This window comes from Melospiza georgiana, chromosome 1 (assembly GCF_028018845.1).
Source record: "Melospiza georgiana isolate bMelGeo1 chromosome 1, bMelGeo1.pri, whole genome shotgun sequence".
In the NCBI taxonomy this organism is placed as follows: Eukaryota; Metazoa; Chordata; class Aves; order Passeriformes; family Passerellidae; genus Melospiza; species Melospiza georgiana.
Window position 1 is genome coordinate 87,211,422 of NC_080430.1, and position 27,951 is coordinate 87,239,372.

Here is a 27,951-nt window from a genome sequence, read left to right on the forward strand (position 1 = left end):
GGTCAGAGTACTCAGAGGTTTAGAGCACTCAGCTCTAGACCACATAAAGTGAAGATATCTCAGGTTCTGGGTTCTTGTTTCCTTACATTCTGTTATAACAGCTTGGGGTGAGGGGACAGATAGTTCTTTTCATCCTCCTACAAAATCTCTATAATTTCCTCAAGAGAGTTGCTGGTGTCAAAATATACAGGATTAAATATCAGAAGGTGTAGAATGAAGGTTAGTTAACAAACTGGTCATCTGTGAAACTCAACCTTTATAAGGAATCATCACAGAAGCAAACTAACAATGTTTCTCCAGATGTCCTTGCCCTGTACTTGCCATGGGTGACTACCTCAAACAAGTAATTTTTTTTCCATGATCTCTGCCTGCTGGTATATGTGATGGCTCTTTCAGCTTCCTTCTCTGCATTGCTTTCCTCCTGGGTGATTTGTTGCTGGATCCTCTGAATTCTTATATATTCATGCATTTATTTTTCATTGCAGTTCTTTATGTCTCTTGTAGGAAGGAAGACAAGGAAAAGGGAAGAAGAAGATTTGATGTGTCTCTTGACTAGAAATATTTGTCCCCAGATGGAAATGAGTAAGGTTCTTTGCATGGGTAGCTGGGGAAAACAGTCAGTGCCAGGCCAGAGAGACAAATTAAGACTATTTTTCTTTAGAATACTGCCTTTTAAAAATGAGAAAGTCACAGTGTCAAAGAAATCTCTCAAGGACTAAGATTTGGTGAGCAGGGAGCTCCAAAAACAGATAGAGGCTGGAGCTTTTTATCAATGAGGGCACCTTGTCATAAATATCAATACCTGAATTAGATTCATGAGAAGAGGAAAGATATGAGAAAGAAGAATTATGTTTCTAGTCCTAAAAATAATAGTTACTAAAGCCCAAAAATATCACTAGTCAAGAATGGGCATTCAGAATAAATAGGAAATCGAATATATTTAGAATTTGGTCTTGAAACACATATTCACATGTCTTTGAATGACTACTTGTGGTACCGTTTTCTCTCAGCAAGCTAAGGGACTTCAGTAGTGATAAAAGTTTTTAGCTGGTAGGAGGCTTTTCAGTGTCAAATTCTTCTCTTAGAATTTTTTCTAAAGCTGATTTTGTAGTGAGAAATGAGAGGTTTTGAAAATTGCCTCCCATAATGCTTTAACAGGAGGTTCAACTTTTCTTCAGAGTCATTCTGAGCAGCAATAATGATAGTCTTAAATAGCATAGAGGGAAATCATTAAAGATTTCTGATCACTTAATCAGTCTCAGACCAACAAGGGTGAAAATATATGAAAAGAAGAGTTCAGACTGTGTGAAACAGGGAAAAAAAAAGATGGTCTGCAGTGAATGGACAAAAAGAAGAAAATAGAGAAAGTTCTGATAACAACAAACCTATTACAAATGGTTTAGAAGAACACAAATAGTAAACACAAAATATTCCAGTTAATCTGATGAGAAATTTGAATAGCTCAACAATCAACTGCCTCTGTTCTGTGGCACTGGTTAAGCTATGTAACACCAAAGGAAAAGAGAGATAAAGAGAAAGCAGTCTTCAACACTTGCTCAATTCTGCATGGTAAAGGAACAGAAATTATCACATAAAATTCTACATACAACCAATAAAATCAACAGAAGTATGTTGATCCAGCTAAATATCTGTGAATATATCACATCTCTCTACTATTGTATTTGATGAGTGCTAAATTGGTAATCACTCAATACAATTAATTATATTTTTAAGTTTTCCTACGCATTTGAAAACTTCAGCACATTATAGATGTTTTAATTTCATTAGAAAATGTCTCAGTGATTTCTGTATACTGACCTATGGAGTGACTTGTCACTTTTTCTTGTGGAAAAGAAAAAAAAATCAAAGGAGAAATTACAGAGGATAATAAAACTACAAGTGGCATGAAGTTAGATGGACAGAAATAGTTCATTTTCTTTTCCAGTGCAGGAAAGAGGACGTGCCAAATTGAGTCAGCAGGAATGCATTTCAGGACAGAAAAGAGTAGGTGCAAGAGACCTTGTAAAAAATAATGTGGATCCAAGAAGTTCATGTAGGTTGGTTGATTGGGAGACTGAAAAGGTTTATGGAAGAGAAATTCATGGTGGGTTGCAAATTAATAGGACCACATAGACTCAGGAGATTTTCAATGTGAAAATAGCTGGAGCATGAAATTAGCATTACACAGAAGTGTCATTTTATAACCTTGTCCTGCTCTTCCTTTTTCAAGCCATTCATTTGTGGATGTTGAGGGATACAGAACACAACTCAGCCTTTGGCTTGAGCCACTACAGCTGTTAAAAGTGTGTTAGGTTCTATAACTGCTGTCACCGATGTCTCCAGGTGAAACCATAAATGTGCCTTCAAATTTATTTGACTCCATGAACATAATATAGTCTAAATAACTAATCTAAGAATTCTTAAAACTCTTTTAATACCTGAAAGCTTTACTTATATTCCTACTGGATATTTATTTATTTAATGCATTTTGTGTGTATTATCCACAACCTCTATTGTGACCATATTTCTTCCCTCTGTTTCTTCTGACAAAGTTTTCCCTTTCTATTATTCCTACCATTCCCAGATTTTAAGAGTGCCTGATGTACATGCACTGAGTTTTACAATTGACCTGAAATAACACTCTGTTCTGGTTTTGTTTCTTCTTCTACCTCTAAGTTGAAAATTGGCAGCACTTTAATTTGTGAACAGTTATTCTTGGATTCAAATTCTCTTTTTAATCCTGTCCCCTGCATCATGTAGAATAAATTTTAGATTGGTAACTAAAAGGAGAATCTTGTCCATCTCTACAAATATTAGAGAAATATTTTAAAGATTTGATGGCCCCTGAAAAATTCTGCCAGTAAAATTTTAAAAACAAAGTTCTCCCGTTTAAAACAAAAATTTTATTTCCATAGTTTTATTTCCCAACAGGAAGCAGTCTGCTATACCTGGCTTGTTTAGACAATATATCCTTGCTTAACAATTTATCTCTTGCTGGACATATACATCAAGCTATCTATCTTGCCAGTTCTTTCTCTTATGCAGTCCTAATATACTTTATAAATTCTACATCAGAAGCACCTTATCCAACACTGAATTTTATTCACATCTCAGCTGAAGCATAACTGTCTAGAAACCTTCTGCAACACCTTCACAGCAAAAGAAATCAACAAATAAAGATGAAAATGCAAGGATAAGTTTTCAAATATACACTAAGTAACTAAATTAGTGTAATGATCAGTATACTATCTTTACACTTAAGGAGACCACCAAGAAAAAATTAATGACCTATAATAAGCAGAAGTCTTAATATTATTTGGCATTTTACTTTTATCACTTAACATTCAGTAAACAAGCCACTTTTTAAGAGCAAATATTTACCACTCATTTATAAGATGTCATACTAATTTCCTTCTTTCATGTTAGAGAATTATGATGGTATTAAGATGCTGTCTTATGGTAACTGAACATACTTATTCATTCTGGTAACAGAGCTTCTGCACCAGTTTCAAAACAAATCTGGCTTTCAACATTAAGCATTGAAGTGGCAGGCAAGACTTGTTTCCATTTGTGTCTCCTGAATTCTAAGATCAAAATGAGAGGATACAGAGTTGCCTGCTTCCTTGCTTACTTCTAAATGCTGAAGAATCCAAATTAAGTTGTTATACCTGCATACAGCTAATAAAAATCAATGAAGTTCACCACATGGAAAACCAGCTATAACAATTTGCTACTCCATCTTAAAAAACAGACAAGCTTTTAATTAAAATAAACCTAACACATTGGAGTATGTATTAAAATTATTCAGTATGTCAAACTCTAAGAGGAAAAAAAAACCCCAAAAGTTATTTCAAAAACCATAATCCACAAATATTACAATTACAATTTATTTCTACTTCCTAATTTGTGCAATAATATGGCTTAATAGCATGTATCCATTGACTACTCTAAATGTATTTTTTCCATACTGTATCTACGTACATAAATAGCAAGAACATGGTTCAATGAAAAGAGTGTGCACTGTACAGTGAAGTCTTCTCTAAATAAATATTTACCTGCAGAACCTGGATAGTTTAAAGCCCATTTTCCACAGTGTTCTTTAGTTTCTCACTGATTTATTGAATGTGATCAGAGAGTCTCTTTCATTAGAGGCTTTAAGAAACAGATTAGACAAACAGTGATCAGAAATTTTGTTGTACAAATTGTCCTGTATGGGAGCAGCAAAATGAAACTGGTGGCTCTCAAGGATCCTACATCTTAAGTGCTAGACTTTTACAAAATTTAGCAACAAACTCAAAAGTGAAAGAAGACATTGACATTTTTGAGCATGAACAATCGCCTTGTCATATCAACAATAGCTTTTTCAATAAGTTCCAAACAGTACAGGATTAAGCAATACAGCATTGATCACTCTAATCCATGTTTTTACAGTCTGCAATATTTTTCATTATTAGACCATAATTTGCAAAAGTGTGAATTTAATAGGTAATGTAAATACATTTGAAAGTATTTGGACCCACACATACGTTAAAAGTATCAGAAAGCAATGTGTAGTCTCAGTTGTGAAATATGTTTTGAACACTATGTTTATAGCCCAGAGAGTTGCTCAATGATTTGTAGAAGGGCAGACATCTGGATCATTATAGTATCTGTATGAACAAAAAATAGAGAGATGATTTCACAGCCATTTTTGACCTCTCTGAATAATTTCAATCTGACTTTGCAAAAACTCTTCCCCAAGCAGACAACAGCATTGTACCCATGTCAATTATTGTAGGCAGTCAATGTATGGCTGCTGAATAAGTGATTCAGTCCTTACAGAATTGGTATTTAGATCTGGCATCTGTTTTTCTTGGCTTCTTTCACTGCTGATTCTGCCAGCTTCTTAATCTGAGTCCCTTGCTTTCTCTTACATGCATAGACATTTTTCCATTGCCTCTAAATTTTCTGCAGCAAGCAAGCAACAAGTTGACCTGCCTTCTTTTCTGTGATCCTGTTTTGTTCAGACACAATGTGTAACACATTCTATAATCCTATCAAGGATATTTCAACCTTTAGCACATTGTTTGATTTTCGTTCCCCTCTCTATTGCTCCATACACAAAGGACTGTGAGGCAAAGTGAAGAAAGATCTGAATACACTGTAAAAGGTAAAATACTTGAAGTAACAATAGGAATTTTTCCTCCCAAGTAGCTATTCCTTAAACAGAACAGAAAAAAAAAAAAAATAATAGGACACCACAAAAGACATTCAAAACCTGAAAGGCTGCAGAGGATTCAAAAGTCTTGCTGATAACAGATTTCTAACAGTGTTTTCATGTCATCACTTCCTTCTCTTTAATTTAGAGGCAGTAAAGCCCATTTCATCTCTTTCCATCCTAAGAACCTTAACAGCCATCAAACTTAGACCCACCAGTTTCCTAAACATTTACAGGTAACGTCAAATTTAGCCATGGAACAGAACAATATGAGGCAAAACAGTGTCTAGTGTGATACAGTGTAATGTTATAAAACACAGTGTACATATTATATAGGGTAGCTCAGTATAGTGCAATACTGCCTGAAGCTGCTCAGAATCATCCCTTAACCCACCCAAATTCAGGCATGGTAGTTTAAAATGCAAACACATTGAGAGTGGCCAAGGTCAGAGACAAAATGCAGTGCTAAAATTCCCTCAGCTATCATCCTGAAGGGCATTTCTAGTGTTAATCCAGAAATCTAATTAGGCAGCCTGACTAAAAAAAAAAATCCCACTTGAAAAACCAGTTAAGGTCATTAAATTGAATAGATTCCAGCTACCATGTGGAATAACACTAATCATATGGAATGGTTTTCACTGCTCACTTTAGTACTACCAAGCCAAATATTTGCATGCAATGTAAACAGAGAAAGAAAATAATGCAATATTAAGTCCTTGGAAATGGAAAACAGAAGAACAATTGGTAATGATGGCCAATATAACCAGCATTTCCTGTACAGATGTACATGCAGGTGGCTCACAGACACGAGTAGATGAGCTTAGAGCACATTTTTGGGAGGCGTTTCAAAGATGGTTGAAAGACTGCTTTCCATGATAATGAGAGGATGGAAAAGAGTTTCTAGAGGCATCTGTTTTGCAAGGATCTTATGTAATATTCATTCCAATGCTCTGGATCTCTTGCTGCACCACCAGTGGCAACAAAAAGGGACTTGGAGAAAAATAGAATCTTAAAATAGTAAGGGAGGTAGTTCTACAGAAATATTTTATTACTACTCATTTGACATTGTTTCAAGAAAGGTCACAAAGCCCTTGAAAATATGCCCAATTTTCTGTGAACCTTTGAATAATGCCAGGGCAAAAATAAAGAAAACCATGACCTTTCTGATTCTTACAGATACTTCAGAAAATTACCTCCTCATTTCAGCGTATGCTTGCCTCCTGGACTTTTATAAAAAAAAAAAAAAAAAGAAAAAAAAGAAAAAAAAGATAAAAAGCAAAGAAAAAGAAACAGACTTATAATCACCAGAGGTACAGAGAGTATATTTTATTTTTACTGTCGTATTCATAAAATTCCACCTAATCGGTCACTTACTCATTAGTCCTTTCCATAATCCCTTCTAATTTATTTCATATTATTGAATGCTGAAGTACAAAGGCCTGTTGAAGTACAAAGGCCAATTGCAATTTCTTCTACTGGACTGCTCAATTAAACACCACTACTTTTCCTTGTGAAACTAAAGGATAACTGTTTCATTCCTTCTAATTTTGCGGGGCTTTTTTCTCGTGTTTAAAAACTTGATGACATTTGAAGTGCCGCATCATTCACCTTAAGATCTGAAAGTAAAGTAACAAGGCCGACTTAGAGAATTCCATCCAAATCCAACAACTGAACTCTTGAAGTCTGTGTGAGCTCTGCTACTCTACTCACAAATGAGGAGAGCTTCTGCAGATGTCTGCTTCACACAACCTCATGTAGTAAAGGTGTGGTTCTCCCCTCCTCCTCCCCCAGGCAAAATGAGCCTTCATTATTTGCCCAGGATATTTTCTCTCTGTGTGACTGGTACCCCTTGCTCCTTACCCCGGGGACCATCCTGCCAAGGAGCCCCAGAAAAACCTGTCTGTCCACATAGTGTGTCTGTCTGCTGCAGCTCAACTTTCAATACTGTTGGCTATAAATTCCAATATTAATAGAACAATTTATAACAATTAGTGTATGCTTTTAGAGAAAAGTGGAACAGTTTCAGAAAGGTTGGTAAGAGGAGCATCAAGTAGGCACATAGGTCATTTGGCTCGACAGACTTAAAAATTTTCTTCCTTCTGCCAAGATAGCTGTTAAATAAAATAAAGTTAATTCCTGAAAGCATATGTCAGGGCTTTTACAGTCTCTTTAATAAAAACATTTCTTAGAGGCATGCCATTATTTCCTACTCTCTAAATGAGTTATTTACTGACTTTTACTGACTATGAGAAATCCTAGTAACATTTTAAATACTAGTAGAATACTTATTTTGTTAGCCAGCACTACCTTTTCCCATATTTCTACTGCAGATCACCATACAGGAAATGGAACAGATAAAAACAATATGCAGAGAATTCTTTTTGAGAAGTCATATCATATTTAGATGACTGTACTCAGGAGAAATATCTTTGAATTTAGGGGAGAATCCCTATCCTCTTCAAATCTTACTTTTCTGTCTTATGTATACTCCCAACACTCTTGTGATTCTGTACTGAATAATACTGATAAATTCTGTACTGAAATTATATTAGCCTTTCATAGGCAGTATACTGATGAGAAAGAGAGTAGGATAGAAGGATCATCATTCACATGCTGTTTCCGTGTTATTATTTTTTAGGGTGAACTCTCTGTGCTATTAATTAAATAACAAGATTAATTAATGAGACCTGTTTTACCTTGGCTAGCACTCATAGACCAGTATGGTTCGTCTGATGTTTGTGAAAGTTTCATATTTAAAATATCATTCCATTTAAAGAACTCAGTCTTCTACCTATATGCAAGGTTTGCTCACCTAAGTCTCCATTTGTAATTAAGGGGACTTCAACAGTGCTTTTTCAAAGAAAAGAGATTTTCTTATAACAGATTTGTAACTTCTATATGTGACAGCAAAGGGGGGGTTATTTTTACCTGTAAAAATAGGCTACATTTTATCCTATAATATGTCTGTGCTACTTTGTGGGTGGCTTTGTTTTTTCCTGTGGATTACACAAAAACACATTATTAAATTGATATTATGGTCTGTGAGTCCCAAGCCTAGTTATCAGCTATAAGCAGGAGCAACTCTGAATCCATTTGAACAGTATCAAATTACAATCTTAGAGTCTCATTCTTTCTCAGTCATTTAGAGTTTAGAGTGAGACTGCCTCCTGAAAGGCCCAGGCTAATTTCAAGCTCTGATTTGCTTCTATCATCTCTGGTTTTGTGTGGTCTTGCAAGATTAAAACACCTAGATGCTCAGTTGACAACATCACTGTAAACAAAGCCTCTTCTAATTTGCTTTTATAGTTTGGATTTTGCAGACACTCAAGGTTTTGGTGACATTGACTGCATACACTAGCGCCAGCTGAGCCAGTTTTTAAGACTACCTATGACTGTGCGTTATGGAGCTGTTACCATGGGCAAGTGCAGGAAGTTACAACCTTCCACATAACCTACCAGATCCTTTTTTATAACAATGAAATATGCTCTCTTCTGCCACAGTACAAATACAGCTATTTGATTTTTTATGTTACTGAAGTTGTATTATTCATCTTAGGCTATGCATCCTGTATCTTAGAACAGCGAATATCTTGCATATTCTGCCACCAGATCTATAATATATCTTCTCTAATCATTCATTTCTACATCTGATTTTTATCTCTCATTTACATAGAGCTCAAAGTTTTGGTGGTTTTTTTACTCCCTTGGATTTACATGTTTTAACTTGATTAATTGAACTGGTATATTGCTGGTAAATCTGAACAATTACAAGCAAGCACAGCAGGAACAATATTCATTTTTTCCCTGGTGTTCTTGAAGTTCAACAGGTCCTACTGCAAACAATTAGCTGGTATGCTCCTCTTGCTGCCTTTTAATAATGTGCTAGCATTCCAGGCGTTTCACTCAACAGACAGAGTCTTAGGAAAAAAGTCCACCGCATTTTCACAAAAGCTTTCTGCCTTTCTTCTGAAACTGTGAAGACCTCTTCTGTTGCTGCTTTATGAAAAAAGGAAGCCCCAGGAACCACAGGTAAAATAGAATAATTATTTATTTTAAGCAACTGCCTACAGATACTACAGTAGAAGGATATCACAACTTCCTCTTTTATTGCCTTGTAATTTCTACAGAAATTGAATGCAAGTGGGTTATAAAAGTCAATGTGGTATTTCCTGAACAGAAACATAAATGGAAAAAGCAAGAGATTTTCTTAGCTCTTCTCAGCTAAACTCTAAATGTATCACTTTAACTAGTAATAAAGAGATTGGGATCTATAGATACATTTAACTTATATGAGTTTCCGTTATATTGCAATAGATGAAGCAAAATATTAAACTGATTTCTATACTTTGATATGGCAATCACCCTCCTCAGAAATGCTGGACCAGATCATACATCAAAAAAAGAGGCACTTTCCATACGCCATGGCACCTGCCAGTGTCATTTTGGAGGATGGCTTGGGAGAGAGACCCAGGCTATTGGACCTACAATCACAGAAACTTGGAAGTAAACTTAGCTAAAGAAATTCAATATAGTTGCAATTATTGACTATCTCACAAGAATCTATGTGAAATACTTTCCCTTATGGATAGCAGATGGTGAAAAAAGGATTAAATTTCTTGAAAGAGATAATTTTGTTATTTGATATTGGCATGGAATTTACCTATTAAATTATCTGAATTTGCAGATGGAAACAGACATCGCTTTGCAGTCAGTCTTTAAAAATTCAGAACTAGTTTATAATTTTGATATATCTATTCTACTCAGTCTAGCAGAACAATGAAAAATATGGAAGACAGAAAATGAAATTGAATTTTTCTTGGTCAACTGACATATGGTGAATTTTCTGTTGATATCACATGCAAATCCATTGCAATCACTCATGAATAGCGGTTGTAGGAGCCCCAGGGCTGAGCAGATAACCTTTTAAAAAATGAAACAAGAATATATGAATGGATAAAAAATAATTTATCCAACTATTTGAGCAGCAGGCCAGTACCCAGTGTGTTCAGTACAGTCACAATGAGTACCCAATGTATAGCAAGCTTTATTCAAAGCATAGGCTGTAGAACAATTCACTAGATTGCTTTTTCCCTTCCTCAAGTTCTTCACAATCGCAAGCATTTGAAGACATTTAAGCAGTTCAGACAAAGAAAAAGTTTAGACACAGAAGCACGAAGCGTTTTCAAAACTTTTTTTCTAAAAGCTTTGCATGTAATTTATATATTTGCTTAAAACTGCTCTTCTGCTAATCAGTTGCAAACATAGACAACATTTCCTCTTTCTTTGTTGTAAATGATTTGACTATGAATTACAGCTCTGACACATCTATTCAATGTGACAACATTCTTAATTCTAGAGACAAGAAGCTCTGGCAGTCTTCTGATGATCTATTCATATGAGGTTCTTTTACATACTTTTGCATTTTTACTGTGAAGAAAAATTAACTCTTTGAGTCGGAGTATCAACTCTCAAAGAATCTCCCCATCAAGAGTTAGGTTCCCCAAACGCTGATTCTTATTCTGGTAATTATCTTGGAAGAATTTCTACTCTTTTGTAGAAGACACCCCCAGTATGAATGGATATACTGATGTGAAGGAAGCACCATCATACCCAGATTCCACTAAAGGCCACCATGATCGTCGTCAGCATTATGTTATGGGTAAGTAGATAAATTAATATATGCTTCTTAGGTCTTGCACTCCCCTTGTGATCATCAATCTATTCAACTGGTGCACTTAATTCTGTAGAACAGAAGAAAAATTTTCTTTTGTGGTTGAAAATTTTGCCTGTTTTTCTAGAGAGAAAATTCCGTGTTGATGTTCCATTAACAGCTGTGGCATGATAGGGAAATTTTTACTGGAATATATTAATTTTTTCTGGTGTTTATTACCACTCCTACAGACTTACATTCTGTGAATTCTGTGACTTTCTTTTTAGAATGCCAATGTAATTTGCTGGTAACAGCTGCCTAAATATGAACCACAAGCACTGATCAAATGAAAAAGGTTGCGAAACGTTTAGGAGAACGAGCTTTTAGATAATGATTAGTGAATTATTTCTGCACAAACATGGGATAAATCATAGAGCTACTGCAATATCTCAGGACTCTTCATGATGGTGTGTTTTCCCATTCAGAAATTCTGTAAAAACCAATAGTCATTACATATATGCAAGGCTGAAAGACCCCACAAATTTATAATAGTTTTGCAATTTCAGAAACTGATGTTCAAGCTGGTAAAAGTAACACCTGCCTCATGTGTAATGTCAAACCAAATTTTAATTAATATACTGCATTTTTTCTTGAGAGTTCAACGCACTTACACAGGGTAGAAAGATCTAAAATATTCTCTAAAGCTTCTCTAACTCTCTAATTAATGTCCCTATCTAATGATTCCATGGTCTAATTAACATATATGACCTATCAGTAAAAACTAGTTTTCAGGTTTTCAGGATGATTGTGTATATAAGGTATACATTATATATTTCATATACACGGCAAAATCATATCAGCTTTAAGGGCTGTGAAGGGAAGATGTGATGTCATGCATTTCACCCACAAAAAAATCAGCTTAGTGAACTGCACAGCACAGAAAAAACCCTGTCATTCCTCTGTAGATGTCCCATCCTTATCATGTCAATTAGCACAGGGGGGCTTGTGTGCAGATGACAAACTGAGATATGTGAGATGATGTATCTCTGAATGTATAGAAAGGAAACAACACAGATAAGTCCACATGTAAATCATGAAAATGAACTCACAGCCATCAGTCAACAAGCAAGCACAGCCTGTAGTGACAATATACTCATGGTGATACTGAGAAGGAGCACAGCTCTCACAAGAGTTTCTTCAAAGTCAGCGGAACAAGTGGTGGATCCAAAAAGAAGCATACAATCATGGGGCGCTAATACATTATAGGAAAAAAAAAAAAAGGGTTTTGGCTCAGAAATGAAGACTTTAGAGTATTATGCAATTTTTATTGAAATATTATCACATCCAACCAAGGATCACATCCAACCAAGGATCCTGAAAGAAAAATTTTAAAAAAGACTCCTATGTGTTTTCAGTGCCATCATTCAAAACAATCTTCACTTAAAATGAACCAGAGGATAAGGAGGATACTGTCTAGATCAGCAATCACAATTACTACAGTGCCAAGGAGTGGAAGGTCATTGGGCAAGTTCCCCAATGTGCAGCATATGCTGTGGTCATGAAAGCTGGAGCCTCATGACCTGCTATGAACACCAGCTGTTCCCAACTAGTGGTCGATAATTTTCTGTATCATTTACAATAAATATTAAAAAGCACCAACACAGTATGAAATTATGTCCACCTGCTTTCTAGGACATATTTGCATATTTGCTAATTGAACAGGCATTAGCAAAGAATCACTCTGTAACAGATTTTATTGAGAAATTCTAGAAGCATTTAAGCCTAAGAATCAAATTTGGACTTAAAGTTCAATAAATACAGGTTTTTAGAAAGCTTGTCAGCCTTTTCTATAAAAATTTTACTTCATGTATAAATCATGGGTGGTTGTCATTGTCTCTAAAAAAAGTAAAATCACACCCTCCTTTCACAACCTCTCAAATATTAGACCATAGGGAATTCAAAACTGCTTTTCTCCTCATGCATAAAATCTTCAATAATATATAAAACACTATTTTCCTGTATACTGTAGCTTTTTGACTTGAACACCTGTGTTTCAAAAAAACTAATTCTACCAGTTTGTATTGAGTTATAAGCTTCCTTCTAGCTTGTTCCTGACAGTACTAGATCTTAAAAAAGTATCTCTCTAGTGATTCAGACTGGAAAACCATTGTATGTCAAATAGTGATTTATATAATTGTTTGAATGACCAAAAAGAGGATTTGCATCCACAAATAAGATCTGCACAGCATGTAATGCAAAAACATATTTGGGGTCAATCCAGGGCTGCATAAAAGCAGGGGTCCCAGCCTCTTGAGGGATACAAGATTTACGTGCTGTCTGCATTCCTCTTTTTACTCTATCTTATTAAAACAGCTATTTTATTGAGCCATTTGTTGTCAGATATTTCTTACCAAGATCCAAAGGAACCCTTCACCATCTCGCTCTTTAGCACACACTCTTTGTCTTGGTACAAAACTATTTTTCAGGGATTCTCTTAGCTCATCTGACTTTTATATTTTTCTGTTCTTCAAACAAAAATGGATTTGCAATGCTATGAGGCTGATTAATCTTTTCCCCAAGAAAACAGCCAAAATGTCTACAGTTGCAGATTCTGAGGTAATTTACTTTCAGAGACAACAGTTTAAAGGCTCTTTTAACTTTTGGTGAAAATAAGGTTTATTGCTACATTATTTCTGAGGGGCTACTACATACTCTAACCTAACCTGATTCACCAAATATCTTCAAGGACACCCTAGTTGAGAAAAAACTCAGGTAACTGGAGAAAGTCTTGACAGTGTAGAAGTTAAGACGCTTTTGATAGTCAATGGTCAGATGACGAAAAGATCAGGCAATATTACGGAATACAGATTTCAAATCGAACTATTAACTGATTGTTTTCTTCCTCAAAGACTCACTTTGAGCAGAGAAAAAATAGCTTAAATGTCCAACTTCTGAAATATCGTTGCAAAATGCACAGCTGACAAAGTTCAGGAAGGCTGGAGAATGAAGACAGCTAAGCAAAATCTACCAGCAGACTCCTTCAGATTAACCTAGCACTCCATTAAAAGAGTTCCTTGGTTAGCAAAAAGACATTTCAAAAGAATTATTATTTGGGGAACTTCACAATCAATCATGCTGATAGATGGTTTCATTTGTCTGGGAGAGGACTCTTTCTGTACTGTGACAGGTGAAAAAGGAACAACAGCAAATTCGGCTGCGAGCCACTTGGCACAGTGTTTCAGCATATGCTGCTCTGCATTACAGTTTTGGAAGGACAGAAAGCTCTTAGAAAAGTAAGTGGACAGAATCAATCTCATATGAGGCAGCCAAAGGCATAAATGCCATTTTCATCTGAAGATTTCTTACGTAAAAAAAAAAATTATTCTCTCCATTAGGCAGCATTCTTTGCTAATAAATGTAACTCGTATTGTTCAAGCATTCGTGGAGTAATATTGAAGTGGCAGATTTCCTTACTGAGAATGACCTGAGCAAGTAAGTACTAAGGTAACTGCAGCTACAGATTAGGCCACAAACTCTTGCACATAGGACTATTCAGAATTAAGCTACGACTCAACTACACAGTTTTCACTCAGTACAAATGATGATGGTCTTTAGAGAGCAGATATTCTTCATCTGACAATCTGCTCCATGGCCACTGTAATGCTAGTGACACTGGTCTTTAATGAAGCCAGTCCCACTATAGGATTCATCTGCAGTGATGAAGGTCAGCTACATCTCTCTCAACATGCCTCCTACCAGCGCAGGACCTGAAGGGGAAAAACTAATGGCTCATCAGTGGCACAGATGTGCCTGCAGGAAAATGTTCCTCTGGTTATTTATGGTTGGATAAAGTCATTTACAGAGTCTCAGTGGAGCCAAAGGGCCATAACCAGACTTGAGAATCTATTTTCTTTTTTAATCTCCACAGGAATTTCCATATACTCTAGCTGTATTGCATTTATAGAATGTCCCCCTCAAAGAAAAATCTGTTTCATCCAAACCCATTATTTGAAAGAGGTTTCTGGAGGGGGTTTTCTACAGAATATTTCCCACTAAAAATCAGGGTGAAATGAAAAATTGGCATGTGTTCAGTGTAACCTACCCATTTAGTTGGGGTAAAAGAAAGCAGGAGCTATAAAAGAGAATGAGATAAAAGAGACAGTCATCAGAAATACCTGGTTAACATACAGTTTATTATTAATGTTACTCAAGCAAAATATTCTAATGTTTGCAGAGATATTTTTGAAACAATTTTCAATCAGAAGAAAGGGAGTTCTCTATTTTCATTTTTGAATAGATTGAGGACAAAAGAGCATTATCTCAACACTTCCTATGTGACAAAATTCCTTTTGCAGAAAATTTCTGCAAAAAGCAAGGATTTGCCTATGGATCCTTGGCAAGGATTTCTCTTTGATGACTGTAAATAGAAGTTAATCAGAAGAAAAGACTAGGTGAACCTTGGGATGGAAAAAGCTGAGGTATTCAGAAGATGCAAACCAAAGATGAAAAGAAAACATAGAGAAGTCAGCAAACAAATGAAACTCAGGCTTGGGAAGCAACTGAAAAAAGATGGCTAAAGCTTAAGTAAACTCTTCCTGCTAGTGGTCTTGAGTATTTTTTTCTGTCTTAAACCTCCAAACATAATTTATTAAGTATTCTCATTACAGCTACATACTAGTCCTAGTACATAATTTAACAATATTCTTTAAAAAATTAATTGCTTAACTTTCATAAGACTTTCCCCCCCACCCCACTTGAACAGTGGCAAATGATCATTCCCTAAATAGCTGCAGATATTTAAGACACTTTCTACAAGTGCACCAACATTGAATTAATCTATTTATCTTCATATTATTTGTCATACCCAAAACGGAATATCACTTTTAAATTTCAAAATGTAAAATGTCTGTCTCAAATTTAATCCCCATCATAAATTTAATTCCCCATCATAAAGGGAATCATCATTTCCTTCACCCACCACATCATAAGGTTTATATTAAGAAATAAAATATTTTCCTGATTTCAATATCCATTCTGCATTAGCCTTCTCTAAAAAGTCAAGATAGATTCTGACACTTGTGCTATATTATAAAAAGGATTTTGATATTATTTATCAAATTCTGTAATTTAAAACACTGTCCAAATCCTGTGTTGTGTTGTTTTAATTAATTGTTTTTAACCGGAAAATGTAAACTCAAAAATAAAAACATTTTGGTTTTCAACTATATGTTGAATCTACTTAGTCAGAAAGTACTAAGCAGATCCTTAGTCACAATGCCCCCCAAAACAAAGCAACAATCAAATATAACAAATAAAACCAAGCAAACAAACAAAAAGAAAAAAAATATTCATAAGCAGGATATATGTGTGCACAAAACAGAGTAACCAATAGTTAGTATTTTATATGTAGCAAATATGTTCATGACAAACACTTCCATTCTCTACATAATTTCAATAAATCCTGAAGACTATTGTGATTTTTTTGAAACAGTGATTAGATTACTCTATTGCAAAAATACCAAGTAGTTTAAAAGTATTTTTGAACATTTGTGTGCAGATCTGAACTTTATAGTTGTGTTTTAACTTATTAATTATTTATTTATGCATTTAAAAATATGATAAAATATGGAACCTTTTAAATTTTTAATGATGACAAGAAAAAATTAAAGAAAGTCAAATCTGGATCTCCTCCATCAATGAAAACAGTAATGAAACTTCTATGTGATTAAAACACTACCCTTAAATAATGATGCAGTTCAGAAAAATGTGTATTCATATTAACAAATAAATTCTTAACATCAGATATAGCTTTTTAACCTAATTTCCTAGTGGAAAATACTGTGGTAAATTACAGAATTTAAAAAGCCATGAAACAGGCAGAAGAAGCATGTTGAGAATGATAAAGAATATGAGATGTTTTTGTAACCTTTTTTTGTACCACTTATATGATACCATATGGTCTGCTACTTCAATACAATGAAGGTTCACTGGCCTAATTTTAAGTACAGATTTGAAAATCATAATGCAAAGTATAAAATACTAATGAATGTATTTATTTAGGGGTACTTTTTAGAAGTTTGGACAACATTACAATTACTCAACACATGACATTTTGACATAAAGTCAGGATAGACTCCTCAAATGCATAAAACACAAATGCACCTGCTCAAGGTAGGATAAATATTCACACAGGAAAATGAAGAGTCAAAATAAAAACTGTGCCTCTTCACCGGTACTTATTTTAGCTCTACCACAAAATACATTAACCAGTGAAACAATCCAACTGCTGATGAACAGCTGTGAGCTTCACAAACTGTCTCTGGACCTACTAAACTGGACGTAAAATATTGCCTACACTGCTTCTAAGCAAAAATTTAGAGGAGTGCAATTTTAATTTAACAACATGGCTTTCCTGTAAGCACACTAAAACACACTCTAGCCACCGAATAACCTTCAATAAAATCAATAAGCATTAAGAATTGAAATAGCTTCCAGACTGGGGACTACAGGGTACCAACACTCTCAATTTGGCAAGGCCAGAGTGCTTAGCTGAATAAGGAGTTCAAGATATACATAAAGTTTAACTGTAAAATATTTTATCAAGTAAGGCCCATAATGATGAATTAAGTGAAAATCAAGAATGTTTCTAATTTTTCTAAAGTACTTTTAGCTTAAAATTAATTAAAGTTCTTTCACAACATATTTAATGGCAGAGAATTTTTAATTTTATTTCTTCCCTTGCAATCTCTTTAATAGACTATGATTTTAATATTTGGTTCATGTCTTGTAAATTGATCTATGAAAAATCAAAAGGGTTAAAGAAATCAGTTGTAGCCTAAACAAAAATCAAATATTAGCTCCTGAAGAGCATTAGCTGGGATTTTCTACAATACAAATTATAACCTGCCGTATTGAATTCCTTGCAATAAATATATTGATAAAATACTTTCACTTTTAAAGTTTCCCTGAACAGTTTTCACAAAATCTAGTGCCTAGTCCACAAAGTCCTTCATCCTTATTTAAAATGGATGTGGATTTTGACACATGTTCACAGACGGTTCCCTAGGAAATTTTAGCATGCTTTGGACATAACTGAAAAAAGTTATTCTTAGAAGCATTTGCAATTTCAGGTGGCTGTTACTTGAGAAGTACACATGCAAAAAGGTGAAAAGACTAGCTTCTGTCACCACGGATGTGTCAGTGTCTCCATTACCCATGTCAAATTTAGCTTTAGTTTGCATAAAGAGGAAGGGTGATTCACCACGGGTCAAAGATTCAGTGCTCTGTAAAAGGGCAAAATTTTCAGCGACCGTATCTATTGCTGGTGGTTGTCACTGTGGGGGTCAATTTAACTTTACAGCATTCCTTTTTGCTGCCACAGCACAACTCCACACAATTCCTTCATTGAGTGCTCTTAGATCCCCAGTGGGCACTTAAAACTCCCAGGGAAATTGTATAATAGAATATAATCTGACTGGCTGCAACCTACTGCATTTCTGGCACTCCACAACAAAAATAAATCAAAATAAATCCCCAGCATTCAAAAACTTCCTTCACTCTTCTACTCTGCAAAGCATGATCATAGGAGACAACGTTTTGTTTGTTGTTGTTGTTTTTTTTTTTTTTTTTTAAGAGGAACAAAAAGGAAAAGGATAAATGCGAATAATAGGAATATCTACGGAATGCTAACAAAAATCAGAAAAAACAAAAAAGAGTTGGCCACAAGCATTCAGTACAAAACTGAATTAATTGCATGCAGAGTAAAGACTGATTTAAATTCACTCATAAAAGCGGCATTACGGAGGAATCTAGGTGTTCAGACAAGAAGTTCTGTTGTAAGATAAAATGCTATACAAGGTTATAACATCCAAAGCCTCAGGTTTTTATATATGTTTTTCTTTAACTCACCTGGTAAATCTGGCAAACAGAATTAGCTATGTAAGCCATCTACTCAACATCTTCTCAAAGTCAAACAGAATAAGCAGTTACAGCAGTTCTTCATCATATGCTCTTTTAAAAAGTTATTTCTTATTTATTTTTATTGCATACAAGTGGTTGTTGGTATACAACAGCAAATTGAATATGTTTTACAAAAACAGTTATAGATCTCAATTTTTTTTCAGTAATTAATAACTTCTTCATCCACCTTGTTTGCAACTTAAAAAGTCAGATTTCATGGGGAAGCTGAAGGAGAGATGATGAACCCTTTAGCTCTAAAAAAACTCCTACATGAGAGTCCTTTATATTTTGTCTTTGAAATTTTTTAGGGGAGGGAGCTTAAAAGTAATAAATTATTCAGTAAAATGTGCACAATTAAATGCCATTTAGAATATTTTAAACATGGATTTTCAAGCTTTCTTTTAAGAAATTGTAGTCACAGAAAAACAGGGCTAGCAAGCTAAGTCACTTTAATGCTTTAAAATTACCACCTTCAGAGGGAGGCTGTAGCTGTAAATAACACAATATGATGTTTTATTTGATTTGATTTCAAACCTCAAGGTCTGTATGTTCTCATGCTGCACCCTGAAATTTTGCAAACATGAATTTATTTCCCACATTCAGTGAGGCTGCTCAAGCATTTGACTACATATTTATATGCTTTTTGAGGAAAACACATAAATCATCCATCCACTGTTAGGTGACAGAAAAATTAAAGGAAATACTCACTGGTTTAGTATCTATCTATCTATCTATCTATCTATCTATCTATCTATCTATCTATCTATCTATCTATCTATCTATCTCTGTGTGTGTGTGTGTGTACATGTATAAATTTGTTTATTTTTTTCACCTCCACCCCCAGTTCAGACACTTAAACCAATTCAAGGACCTAGGTGGGTATGGAAAGTTTGTTACAGAGACAACTGGTGTCTGAATCAGCAGGATGCACATCACTGTACTGCAATCTAGATGAGCTTTCAAGATTAAGACAGGTCTCTCTCACAAACAAGAGTAACTCATGTACTGATTGTGGTGTTTTAAAGTACACAGTCTTGTCTTTAAGTACCTAATTACAGCATATGTTTTGAGATAAAAGTATAAATAATGGGCTATTTCCATCTAAATGTCCAGCTCTTCTATTTGAGGCTGAGAACCATCTCTCCTTATAGCAATTATTCTGGCTATATCCTCTTGTTAAAGAGATAGATCACCAAGACCACTTAAAATGTTCTTAATATTTTTGGTGGAATTGCAAGCAAAATAGTGAATTCTCAATAGAGATTTTAGAATGTGTATTTCAATACTGATTATTGAGAGAGTTAGAAAATTATAATGCATCTTTTCAACTTCAAATCATTTCAGCTCTGATGAATCATTGTGAAATATAAGAATCACACAGTTTTTTTTTTTATATATTTGTGACTTGATGAGTACTGGAAATATTATTTGGTGTGTACAATGTGAATACACAGGCTTGTAAATACAAATTGATCAATTCCATCCTTTAAAAGAAAAATTCATGGTTTTTGCCTTACTTATTTTCTAAGATGTTTTAAATAAGGAAAAAATATATAATCAATCCTTGTCATGGATTTTATGGCGTATTAAATATTACACAGAAGACTTTTTTCATATGCAACATATATATAATAAAAAGCAGCCTAATAAATTCAAGAGGCACCTTAATCAGAAGGCAAGTAAGGAATATGAATGCCAGAGCTAAGGAAACAAAAGCTGCTTGGTGCTAAATATATCTCATCCCAACAAAAGAAATTCAGGAAAACTTTAGAAAGACAAACAAACAAAAACAACTCACAGACTTTAAAAACATTTAAGAGTTCTGTCTTTTCAGAATATGAAATTTTCCTTTACTGGAATTCATAAACTGCATTCTTCCCCTCCAAGTGCACTACACAGAGGAAGACTAGGCCATATGTTTTGTACTGGTGTTGCAAGGACTCAGAAATCAGCTTTGTCAGGAATAACTTGTACTTTTCTTGACCTGCCTGGAACTTTGTTTTCAATTGTTCAGCTATAAAAGCCTGACTAGGTGTCTATGACTGGTTTGCTTTATTTTTCTACAGCTCTGTATTATATAACTGTAATCCTGTACATACTCTTGCAACAAGTAGAACAAAATAGTAGTGGCTCTGACATAATAGTGTAAAGCAGATAAATGCAGGTTTGTTATGGCAGTGGAGGATTTAAAAGCGGGTTGGAAACTGTGTGGAATGTAGAGGAACCCAGGCATGGGATGGTAAGAGAAGTGACCCAGGGTTGGCTCTAGAGGGCCTAGACCTGTAAACTTAACTATGGACAATTAAAGGAATGCAGAGTAACTCGGAAAAAAGCAAGAAGTGCCCACTATATGCAACACACTTTCTATATACTAAATTCAGCTTTAACATGGACCTACAGCCCTGCAAAGAAAGAGCAAAGTTTGCATGGTGTGTTAGAAGAACAAATAAATGACCCAAACCAGCTCCTACAGTGAGGGAGAGGCAGTTACCATTAACATTATATTGCTCTTGTCAATGCATTCAGGATCCTGAAAACTTGCATGTCCAACTGAAGATATCAACTGCAAGAGGCCAAGAAGCAGTAGAAGGGTGAATATAAATGCAAGGAAAGGGGTAGATAAAAAGAAGTCCATGTTTAATAATTTTACTTTATTACTATTACTGATTCTTCCACAATAAAAGAGAGTTTGATAATTTGTTTTTCTTTATTTTCCTTTCATTTCCTATATTCCTTTATTTGAAGGAATAAATATTCTTCAAATAACTATTTAGGATTTAAATTACCCAAAGAAAAAATACTTTGTTTACATATATAAGATTTGGGGGATTTTTGCCTTTAGGAAGATAGAAACTTAAGTTTAGATCCCTGAAAAATGGTACTGAAAGATTTTTTAGTGTTTCAACACAAGGAAATAACCTTCTAGTTCAGTTAAACTCATGCAACCTGATGTTCATTTGGAACAGCTTCTCCTACAATCTTCTACACATTGTTTTTTTCTTCTACATACCCTTCTTTCCAATTTGTATGTACCAACCTTTGCATTTAAAAAAATCCACAGGGCTATATATATTTGTTCAGGCATTTGAAGAAAAAAGACTTTCATGACTTTCTGTCTATGTCTAAGATATTTAATCCTAACAGAATGCTATTGGAATAACATTTTTTATTTCAGTTTCAAGAAACATGGAATGGAAGAAAAACTTGATATAATGCATTTATTTCTATAACAACCTACTCTGACAAAACTTCATTATACTTCAGGCTATCAACTGGAGCATCTGTTCACATATCCCTTAAACTGTAAAGTGGGCAATGTATCAGCACAAAGTGCATGTTAAAACACCAGAGTGATATTAGGATCATCCCTTCTCAAGTGAAAATGAATACTTTTAACCAAACTTTTGCATATGTCCTTTCCAAAAAACAAAACAAAAAAAGAGGGAGTGTATACCCTACACATTACCAGAATATATTGGCTGCTACATGCAAAAAAGTATCATGTAAGTGAAAACATTAGAAGAGACTACACAGAATATGGTTTCCCCATGGAAATATTTCTGCAAGACAAGCAGCCTATAGGCAAAGTAGGTTGAAGCTATTCCAGCACCAGGTAAAAACTTTCAAGCTGAAGGCATCCCAAAAATCCACTCATTTTCACTTTTTTTGCGCACATGTAACAGCTACTTCAAGCAGATCTCAAAATCTGAAAGAGTATGAGCTTTGTTTGAAACAAGTGTTATTTTCTTACTAACTGTGCTAATTCAGCAAAATGGTAAAGCTGAGCTGAATCATCATGCAAATCTGTGAGAAGCTTTAAAATACTAGCTGCAAAATGAAAACACATTTTATATTTATTTGTAAAGCCAAGAGATTAAAAATTTGAAACTTACATCTGCTGAACTTTACAATATACTACAGAGCAAGAATAATAATATTAAAAATTTTAAAATGAACCCTAAACCTAGTAGGAGGCACAGTCACAACCATTTGCAATAGAATTGGCTATCCTTTATGTCACATTATTATAATGTACAGAAAATACACATTTCCTGATAGAGCCATCAGTTATGTTTATGTTCCAGTACAATACACATTCAGAACATACTTCATTAAAAAGTAGCTTGTAAGAGAAACAGACACACAGCTTGCATCAGAATTCTAGCTGCAGAGGACCTTAAAAATATCTACAATTGCACTTCCAGCTTCATGTTTAGTTTTCAATCTCCTATAAACCAAAACACCTGAATGAAGTTGGCCACTATTCTGAAACCCATTGACCACCTTTTCTCACAAGAGAGCAAATGTGGTTGAAGCTATACAACCACATTCAAGTGTTGTCCCAAAACAGACTGCTACATGCAACCAGCAAGCTCCAGACAAGTTCTGCAGCTTTCAAAGCATGCAAAAAACTGATAAACACTCTCAGCCTTCCAAATGTCAGAGAGCATTCAGGCATAACTCCAGAGACAAGACATCCTTGTTGAAGATACTGCTCCAGAAAACAATTCAGAGGAATTGAACTGTCTTCTACCTGAAATTGATCCACAGAATTCCTTCTTCACTAACAGCACAAAGAGATGAGCCTTCCTTGACTTTTCTTCCTGGAAATTGTATTTTGTCTGCATAGGCTCTCCTTCAGTAGGGAAATATGCCTAGAAGATTCAAGATAAGCATCTTCCATTGCTGCAAATTGTTGGTCCAAAAGTTGTGACTGACCAGAAGGCACTATGGTTACATGCCAGCATTTCAAGGGTTGTGCTTGAATACTCAGCTGCTGAGCAGGCTGGAAATATGAGGCTGCATGCATCTGGTCACAATTGACCCCAAACTCCTTAGTCTGCTATTTCCTGTCTGCTGTATGTCTCACTGAATACCCAAAATCACGAATCAAAACAGTTCAACAGAGAAGGAAGAGAGAAATAGCACCCAAAATTTTTTAAAGGTAAGAAAAAATCTAAAGTAAGAGCAGTTAAGGGGTCAGTTAACAATTTTTCTGATCAAAATTATGGTAAAATTCTTATTTTACTTCCAGGAAATTGAATTAAAATGTGGTGAGATTTGATGTAGATGAGTTGTCGTCTACAGGAGGACTCATTACTTCAGTAAGCCTAAGGACAAGAAACTTAAGGACATCTATGGATTATATTTCCTGGTAAGTTTATTATAGGCATTAAGGAAAATAAAAAAACTGAAAAAGAAAATGTCTCAGAAAAGTGTAATTCTCCAAAACGTATGGAGAACCTTATTCTTTCTAATAAGTGACTTATTTTCTATGTCTGAAATGTCTTCAGTTCATAATTTATTTTAGGGATTAGAAATTTCTAAAAGTTCAAATGAGTCCCAGTTGTCATGTTATGCCAATGTAATGACATTGTTATGTGTAATATATCATCAAACTGACAATTTTGTAGCACAAAGGGGAATGAAAGATAATGGATTAGAATGAAGGACCTTGAAAAGGTAGGTTTCAGAGTTTAATGATTTCAGTTGAGGAAGAAATCCTTTCTCAGGGTTGTTCATCTTGTTATTGTATTTTCTCCTTCATTTAGGCTTCAAATGCTGGTAACAATCTAATCACTATCAAATGTTTCCAACAACTGTATTTTTAATAGTGGCCTTGCTTCAAAGCATTCTATATTGCTGCCAATACCCTGGCAAAGTCTCTGAAAATTACAGACATTAAAAATAGTCATTCTCGATATATAATGTTTTGGCCATTGTCCATTTTTTTAATACTAAATGAACAAAATCCAATAAATGATTTTTCCTCAGACTCAAGACAGTCTTTCTCCTTAGAATTTATGTGAAACAAGTATGCATGATGAAGAAAGTAAAATACATTTTACTGATTGTGGCATGTACCCAAAATCATGACAGAATGCTGGAAATGTATAAATTTTCTAAATATCTTGGGATAATGTCTCTCCTTTTATTTGATAACAGGCATACACAGGCATATATCTTTTCTAAAATTAGAACTGCTACAAAAAGGAAGGAAGGACATAGACTGCAAAATAGCCCACAGTCTCGTACCAACTTCCAACTGCAATTAGAACTGGAGTTTGTACCAGACTATCCCACATATTAAGTGCATATTCTAGCAATTCTGAGTTAGTTGCTCAATTTTTCAATCTGAAAATGGTCAGTTTGAAAAATTCCTAAAGGAGAAGTTGATTCCTGTTTTTAAACAAATCTTCATAATTTTGTATATCGAGAAAAGTTTGGGGTAAACTGGGCCATCTCTGAAAGCACTGAACTATCCATAGAATAGTGTTACTGGTAGAGTTTCACATAATTTCAGAAACAGTCACTCAGTGTAGCTAAGGACACGAGACTGAGAATACATCCAAAGTTCTTCTCTTTATCATAATTCTGCGTGATCTGAAGCCATTGTTTCTCAGGGATCAGTATTGGGACCAATGCTGTTTAATATCTTTTTCAGCAACACAGCGCGTGGGATTGAGTGCAAATTTGCTGATGACACCAAGGCTGTGGTCTGGTTGTGATATTGGAGGGAAGGGATGCAATCCAAGTGGACCCTGACAGGCAGAAGTTGGCCCATGTGAACTTCATGAAGCTGAACAAGGCAAAGTGCAAGGTGCTGCATCTGGGTCAGAGCAATTCCAAGCTCAAATACGGTCTGGGTAGAGAACGGATTGAGAAAAGCCCAGAGAAGATGGACTTGTGGGTGTTGGTTAATGAGAGGCTCAAAATGAGCTGGCAATGTGTTTTCAGCCCAGAAAGCCAATCATGTCCTGGGCTGCATCAAAAGTAACATGGCTAGCAAGGTGAGGGAGGTGTTCTTCTCCCTCTCCTCCTCTCTCCTGAGACCCCACCTGGAGTGCTGCATCCAGCTCTGGGTTCACCAGCATAAAAAGGATGTGAACCTGCTGAAGCAAGATCAGAGGAGGACCATGAAAGATGATGAGAGGGCTGGAACTCTTCATTTGTGAGGACAGGCTGAGGGAGTAGGGGTTTTTCAGCCTGGAGAAGAGCAGGTTCCAAGGAGACCTTATGGCACCCTTCCACTATATTGAGGGGACTTACAAGAATGCTGAGGGAACTGGTCACAAGGACATATAGTGATAAGACAAGGGGCAAGGTTTATAAACTAAAAGAGTGTAGGTTTAGACAGATAGTAGGAAGAAATACTTTACTGTGAGGGTACTGGAATAAATTTCTTAGAAAAGCTGTGAATGCCCCATTCCTGAAAGTGTTCAAGGCCAGGTTGGATGGGGATTGAGACACCTGGTCTAGTGTAAACTCTCCCTGCCCATGGCAGAGGGGTTGGAAGGAAATGGTCTTCAAGGTCCCTTCCAAGCCAAGAGTTCTATGATTCTATGATCAAAGACATTGCATGTCCAAATTCTAATGGCTGCAAACAGCCTGAGAAACTAAATACATCTCTGAAATTCCGCTTGTATTGTGTGTAGGTGGCAAGATTTTGAGCAACATGAGGGCTACAGGGATGGCTGCTTTGGCAGGAGATCAGAATGAGTCTTTTCCCAGACTCAGCTGGTTTCAGCCTTCTCCACAATGGACCCACAACTGGTAGAGTATATTTAAAGAGATAAGAGAAAGGAGAAAGTGTGAGAAACGATCCTGCAAGCAACATTGTCTGACAAGAAGAGTGAGGATGTGCTCCAGGTGATGTACCAGACAGTCCTTTGTAACTCTTGCTGGAGCAAATTATTTCCCTGTAGCCCATGTACTTGATCACATTGGAATAAATATCCACCTTGCAGCCCTAGAAAGACTGACCTCTGTTTATTCTCTTTAAAGATTAAGATATAAAAGAATGTATATTTTGTGAATATATTTTCAGATTCCCAGACCTACTATTTATTAGTCATAATGCATCACAATGGTCAAAATTGATTTCTAATGCAAGATTCACTATGGTTTTGAGTTAAATTATTATACTTCCTGGAGTTCTGAATGCCACAGATATATAGCACAAGTTTATGAAGATTTATTTGCTATCAAATATCATAGTCTAATGCAAAAATGTATATATTAGGAGATTAGAGGATTGAACTCAAATCAAAAGGAAGAGATAGCACTACTATTATGTGTATTTTATGAAGAATTATCTTTAGATTTTCACACTCTTTTTGACTAGTTAAATAACAAATAATTTCTGTACATAGATGTACAAATGTGAAGAGATATAGATACAAAAGATAAATGCTTAAGTGCTTTCCTGTATTAAAAGTATGCACACAGGTCTAGCCCTTGATCCAGCATGCTGAGCATCTGGATTTCAGATTACAGCACACATTTTTGATTATTTTCATGTACAAAGCTATATTTGGCAGTATATTTTAACTTCTTATAGTTAAGTGAGGCTCAGGTGAGAGATTATTCTGAATGCTAAGATGCCATTGAAGAATGTTAGTTCTCTGACAATAAAGAGATTGACTCTTGATTTGCAGTGCCGTGTCGTTCACTCTTGTCACTTCTTAGCGAATGGAGCATATTGGGCAGCTCAAGACTGTTCCTGAGTCAGACTGTTTCAGCCAACTCAGCCCATCTCTATCCATTCCTGTCATTAAACAACACTCTAGTTCTATCTGGTCCAAACCAGCAGAACCTATTCAAAATCAGAAGATTGCTTTATTGGCATACAGGTGTCTTCTCTCCCTTTTAGTCTGCTGAATATTTACACCCAAGAAACTTAACCAATAGCTACCCCTTTGTTCTTATCAAAAACTGATGCACTTCTTGAAGAAAAAGAATTTTAGAATCTTTGCCAACCTTCAACTGCCATTTCACCACTACAGTGGAAGCATTGGAAGGCAACAAAACTGTGTAGAAAATGTTAACTCTTTAGCAATTGGGTACCACTTATCAATTTAAGTCCCTGCCACCACGAAAAAACAAAACAAAACCAAAAACAACAAACAAAACCCCACCACACTTGCTAAGAACTCAATATATCTAGCAAGAATGTGCTTTAAAGGTTATGATTGCATATCACTTTATCACAAACAGAAAAAAAAAAAAAGGAACTGGATTTCCATTTTTCAAAGTTTTGGTTGTCATTAGCACAACACTATTTTCACAGAAAGAAAAATATGGACACCTGTTTTTATTGTCACATGAATAAATCATGCCAAAGATTGACATGTTCACAGGAGTG

The 27,951-nt window shown here is 35.2% G+C and overlaps 1 long non-coding RNA gene across 2 annotated transcripts; it reads left to right on the forward strand.

The window, feature by feature from the left end:
- The first annotated feature begins 10,617 nt into the window (after positions 1–10,617).
- LOC131088355 (uncharacterized) lies at positions 10,618–26,563 on the forward strand. Of its 2 annotated transcripts, XR_009115103.1 has the most exons (3): positions 10,618–10,856; positions 21,982–23,961; positions 25,252–26,563. It is a non-coding gene; the product is annotated as an uncharacterized LOC131088355 (long non-coding RNA). The 2 variants fall into 2 exon arrangements; XR_009115096.1 differs by lacking the exon at positions 10,618–10,856 and having other exon boundaries at positions 20,739–23,961.
- Positions 26,564–27,951: the final 1,388 nt, after the last annotated feature.